The sequence below is a fragment of the Limulus polyphemus genome, unplaced genomic scaffold (genome assembly GCF_000517525.1).
Source record: "Limulus polyphemus unplaced genomic scaffold, Limulus_polyphemus-2.1.2 Scaffold87, whole genome shotgun sequence".
In the NCBI taxonomy this organism is placed as follows: Eukaryota; Metazoa; Arthropoda; class Merostomata; order Xiphosura; family Limulidae; genus Limulus; species Limulus polyphemus.
In genome coordinates this window covers 8,595-14,897 of record NW_013665697.1, presented here as the reverse complement: position 1 = coordinate 14,897, position 6,303 = coordinate 8,595, and positions in this window count along the sequence as shown.

Genomic DNA, 6,303 nt, shown 5'->3' with positions numbered 1-6,303 from the left:
ATAAACATTTTGATATTCTTTATGACTACATAGGCATTGTTTCCCTTCTTGTATTCAAACAGCAGTACATGCCGAGTGTGTGTCTCGTCGTGTGCCATCACTATAAGGGTTAGAGTATACTAAACTTTACACAATTATACAGGCTACACTAACGTGACGTGTAGGTGGTTCGTTTAACTATTATACGTGATGTACGTTTTTTGGGGGGTGGTTAATGAAAGTATTCCAAAGCGCGACATTAATTTCTTGACGACTTAATATTTGAAGAATTGGAAAAATAAAATAATAAAATCTAGAGGATTTAATTGGTAGGTGAAGTACTGGCAAAGTAACAGGAGAAATTCATTATAATTTGAATTGTCAGGTAATATTGGCAAAAAACAACAACAAAAAACAAATCAAGAGATTTGAGAAGATTTATTTAGCAGGTGAAATACTGGAAAAAAAATCCATAGATTTGAGAGAATTTAATTAGCAGGTGAATTATTGGAAAAAATCCAGAGATTTGAGAGGATTTAATTAGTAGATGAAATACTGGCAAAAATATCGAGAGATTTGAGAAGATTTAGTTAGTAAGTGAAATATTAACAAAAAATTAAGATATTTGAGAGGATTTAATTAGCGGGTAAAATACTGGCAAAATTAACAAACTGATTTCAAAGAAAGGTCCTTAGAGGCTGGAAATGAACACACACAGTAAATTGATTACTTAGGTAACAATAAAATTATTTTAAAGTTTGAAGACAGGTGATCTACAATTTGCACAAAATGAGACTGATAATCAATTGAATTTAAACCAAGGCTTAAGTGGGCTCGTATAAAATAGATACAAAATAAAATTTCGATCTTCCTAGTTGTAACATTCAGCGACGAATTATAGGTTCATCGCTGTTCAAAATCCACATGTGAATAATATCAGTAAAAGAAAGTGTCGATTTTCCTAGATGCCCTAATTAATCGAAGTCGACTTTTAGGCTCATCACTGTACTATATCCCCGTGTGAATGTCGGTAAAAGAAAATGTGAATCTTTCTGTTTGCACCAATCAAAAATGAGCTACAGGATATGCTGCTCTATATTCACATGTGCTACAGGATATGCTGCTCTATATTCACATGTGAATGTCAGGCTGATGACTAGAGAAGATCATCTTTCCAGTCGCTAAGGCCCAACCGATCAATGAGAACACAGCGCCAACCTTAACTAAGAAGTAACTAAAAAGGTGTAACGTCCCTAGTGTATCAGTTTTAAGTCGTCATTAGAGGACCTGTAACGGCAGTAAAATTCTGAAACTATACGTCATTTTTATTTATAAAGTTATGGAAAGATAGGTTTGACAGTAAAAAATCAGCTGTTTCTCATCATCGCACAATAGAATGGAAGAAAAGTTAATACTAATAATTAAGTGCATTCCGCAGATTTGTACTAACGTTGTGATATTTTCAGTTCAAAACGATTTCCCGACAACTTTCTCTGATATAAATGCCCGCGAACAGCTGCAGATTCGGCTTAAGTCACTTACGTTTCCGTGTGAGAATATTCAAGAATTTAGACACTGTAAATTAAATGAACAAAATCCTTATTTATTATCAACACAAAAACGCTGAAAACTGAGCGTGTGTCCACGTGCGACGACGGACAGTCCTCACTCCGAGTTATGCGACTGTTATACTGAAGTTTTCCTTCCTGCGAGATGGATTACCTCAATCCAAAGCACTGATCTAATTTCGAAAGTTCTTCTTTGTGCACGACTTGGTCCTGGGAGCGAAACTGATACAAAAAAAGCGCCTACATTTGAAACACCAGATTACTTTCTTTGTACAGCGGACAGCGTGACCTCTGTTCCTTCATGGCATTAGTCAGCTATCAGATTTAGTTGACGTCATACTTCGACCACCAAAGGATATTCCGGTTCTAAGTAGTTTTAATCTAGGCTCAAAATACACTAAAATAATCCTCGAGGGCAAAAGACGTCATCTAACAATAGAACAAAGGGTTGAAGCGAGTAGAATAAGATAATATCAGACACCTTAGATCACATGTTGCCTCAGTGACAGTGTGGAAACTAAGTCATCAATAATTTAAAAAAAAATACCACTATACATACTATAAAACATGGTATGCCTGCTTATCACAACGTTAACATGTCCAAAAGCTAAACTCTAGCGATTGTACACAGAATAAGAAGTGTGTCTGCGACAGAAAGCTAGCAACCAACGTCTTTACTTGTATTGATATAATGATGGCGATTTGCCAGCGAAGCTACGCCCAGTCTCTACAAGAATGATAGATGGATTATTAATTCAGTTAGCCGCGACATAACTTTAGACAGTCCGTGAAAGTGATGTCAATTTTCTCTCATCACATTGGCGAGTAAAGGACACCATGAAACAACATAAACATAATTTGTGGAGGGTTTTAATGGACACCGTTATAAGGAATAAATGTGACTTTTAAGTAAGGAATTTAATAAGAATTGGACGGAATATGGTCTGTTGTCTAGTGTGGCGGAGTGCATATCGAAAGGTCTAAAGATCGCGCCGCTATGACACTGAACCCATTGTATACTTTAAGAGTGACAGTCAGTTTTGTTATTTTATTCAAAGCCGGAAAAACCCTGTTTTAGAAGCCGGAATTGGTCTAGGGGGTCAGCATACCAGGCTGACCATCTAAAGATCCAGGGTTAGCGTCGTGATAATGCTGAACACGTTCCACACATTCAGGTAGGGGGCGTTATATGAGTGACAATCAATCCCGTTATTCATTTAAAACCGAAAAGTCCCTAGTGACGGCGGATGTTGCTGACTGGCTGCCTTCCCACTGATGAGTAGTTCAAAATTAGGGACGGTTATACCTGAACTCTACTGGTCTGTGACCTAGCCGTTTTGCTCAAGTGTGAATAGGTGAAAATACTAACACTAATAAGAAATATACTGTAAATAATTACGCACAACAGTCACTATCAATAAAAAATATGTACGAGAACTCAACCCAGTTTACAACCGTTTATGTAAACAATTGAAAATGAAACTTAAAAATTGTTATATATAAGATTGTTGTCTATATCATTTGTTTTCGCTATTTAGAGCAGAAAACATTTCGAAAATAGTGTAGCGTTTTGCTTTATTCAAAACTAGCTTCTTTTCAGTCTTTTCAGCAATTTGTTGAAAAAAATACGTTTTTCTAATTTGATTACATGCAATAGCACCTTTGTGGTTATGCTGTATACTTTACTTATTTCAGCCTTTGATGATTGGCAATAGCACCTCGTTTCTACGATCGTACGCCACATTTTAATCTACAGTTTTAAAATAAAATATTAGTTTATTATTAACAATTTCAAAAACATAATAGCTTTAGGAAATGTTGAATTTAACTACCTAGTGTGATGTGCATTTTGAAACGTTATTATGATTGGTGTATGTGCATTAGTAGTAATAACAGGACAAAAGTGATAGTAGAACTGTATTCAAGGCAGAAATGTAGTAATATTGGAGCTGTATTAATGGCAGGACTGTAGTAATAGTGAAGCTGTATTAATGGCAGGACTGTAGTAATAGTGAAGCTGTATTAATGGCAGGACTGTAGTAATAGTGAAGCTGTATTAATGGCAGGACTGTAGTAATCGTGAAGCTGTATTAATGGCAGGACTGTAGTAATAGTGGAGATGTATTAATGGCAGGCCTGTAGTAATAGTGAAGCTGTATTAATGGCAGGACTGTAGTAATAGTAATATCATTACTACGTATGTTTCTATATATATTTTGTCAAAGCCAGTATTTTTGTGTTATTTATATCATTATTTCTTATAGTCCCCCCCGTAAATGCGTCCAGTCACTAAATGCAAGTATTGGTTAATATTTGTAGTAGCCATATTATAAAGGTAAACTGTTAAAAAGTATTGTACGAAAATTTGTTGTCTGGAATTTCCGAATCTAAGTTATTTTCAGTGAAAAATTTGTGTAACAATAAACACCAACAAAATTATAGCAACATTACATACTCGTGTCATCGTAGTTTACGTACGTTTTCGTATTTTTCTTTGTGTATGAAGCGCACGTTACATAACAAAATCGATACTTATTTATCATTTTCAATTATACAGTTGCTTTAAACAAGCGTTTGGAAGAAATATGCTACTGTCTCTAGCCTTGTTAATGTAGAGGAATTATATCAAAAATATTGTTCTAAGTTAGGAAATGCAATTTTATGCGAATTAGATTATCGAATACTTTATCATAATGTAACGGCTGAAACTTAATAAAATTTCATATCTAAAAGGGCGGGTACTTGGAAAGCCTTTTTCTCTACATTCCACTAATTATCTCACAGGAAAAACATTAACACGCAATCCCGTTTTTGTTACGTTCCATTAGTAAGATAGAGATTCAAAGCGTATATTTACATCTTAAATTATTACTCCTACTTACTGATTAACTTATACCAACGTTCTTTTTAACCCTTATCTAACGCTTTGATGAGCTTAAACTTACGTGAAGAGCAGAAATGTATTACGTTAATTGATTAATAGTTTACATTCTACACCCAGAAATGTTAGTATTGTGAAGAAGAATATCTTTAGTGGTATCATTTCTGTTGTTATATATATATATATATATATATATATACCTGATTTATCATGACAAAATTTTCATATGTTTTGTTATGTATTTATTTTATACATAATTATTGAATTTTGTACACACGCACAGTATGTGTACACATTCAGCCCGGGGGACGTTTTCTATAGTGGCGGGAAGGAGGAGAAACTCCGTTCCCCTTCTATCGCAGCAGAATTTAGGAAGAGAACTTTTGTTTTTCTTTGTTTTGATCTTAATTTACAAAAAATTTCAGTGACAAAAAAATCACGTTAAGAGGCTTAATGTATTCATTATTTGATTTGCTTATCAGAGTTACAAAGATACTTTCATTTTACACGACACACACACACACATATTAGAAAAAGCACTTTTGTAATTAAAGTTAAGGATTGAGGGTAGATGTATAAATCATAAAACTGGTTAAATTATCTAATGATTCCCATAAAAACTGAAAAAAGGTTTGTTTATAACAAAGTTCCAATTTCTTGGGTTAATTTGATTTCGTCTAGATTCTAGAGTCTAGAATATCAAGCTGTAACGTATATATTGCAAACGGGCATCAAATGTCTTGGTATGCGTGATGTCACTACTTTACTTCATCATTCCATAAATAACATGTTTGTTGTGGGTTTCAGTAATCTTCAGAAATAAGGAACAATTACGAAAGTATATACTTCCAAAGTATAACTTACAAAATATATTGCGAAAATATTGGACAATCAAATTTACAGAAACAAACGTCATATGACAATCTTATATATATTTTTCAACTATTCAATATCAACATCAAACGTATATCACCTTCACGTATCTTTATAGTACAGATAATTTAAACCAGGGGCTATGCAATACAAACACCACATTTATATCCCCTCCATGTGTTTTTATACTACATGTTATTTAAACCAGGAGCTATTCACTATCAACACCAAACTTATATCGTTTCCATGCGTCTTTATAGCACAAATTATTTAAATAAGTGGCTATGCAATACCAATATAAAACTTATATTATCTTTGTGTATTTTATAGTACAGATTATTTAAACCAGGGGCTATACCATATAAATACCAAATTTATATCATATCACCTCCATGTATCTTTTTTGTACAAATTATTTAAACTAGGGATCATTTTAACAGCCACATAACATATTGTTTTCTTTAAAACTTGTAATAATAGAACTTGTTACTCTAAACGTGAGTTTTAAGATTCTTGTATATACATTACTTATGCATATATTTTACAAGCACTGAAAGCCTCTTTATAAAGAGTATGAGATTTGGCTCTATTTTAAAATGTTTAAAAACCTTTTAAGTATCTTTTATATATGACAAAACATATTATCATATTCAGCATCTCCAAGAATTTGGGAATTTTGATGTTTGTTTGTTATGAATTTCACGCAAAGCTACGCGAGGACTATCTGCGCTAGCCGTCCCTAATTTATCAGTGTAGGACTTGAGGGAAGGTAGATATTCATCACCATCCACCGCCAACTCTTGGGCTACTCTTTTACTAACGAATAGTGGGATCGACCGTCACATTATAACGCCCCCACGGCTGAAAGGGCTAGCATATTTGGTGTGACGGGGATTCGAACCCGCGACCCGCAGATTGCGAAGTGAGCGCTTTAACTACCTGTGTCACTGGGGGGGGGGGTAACGACTATCAAGTGTTTTAATAACAAAAATTCACATATTT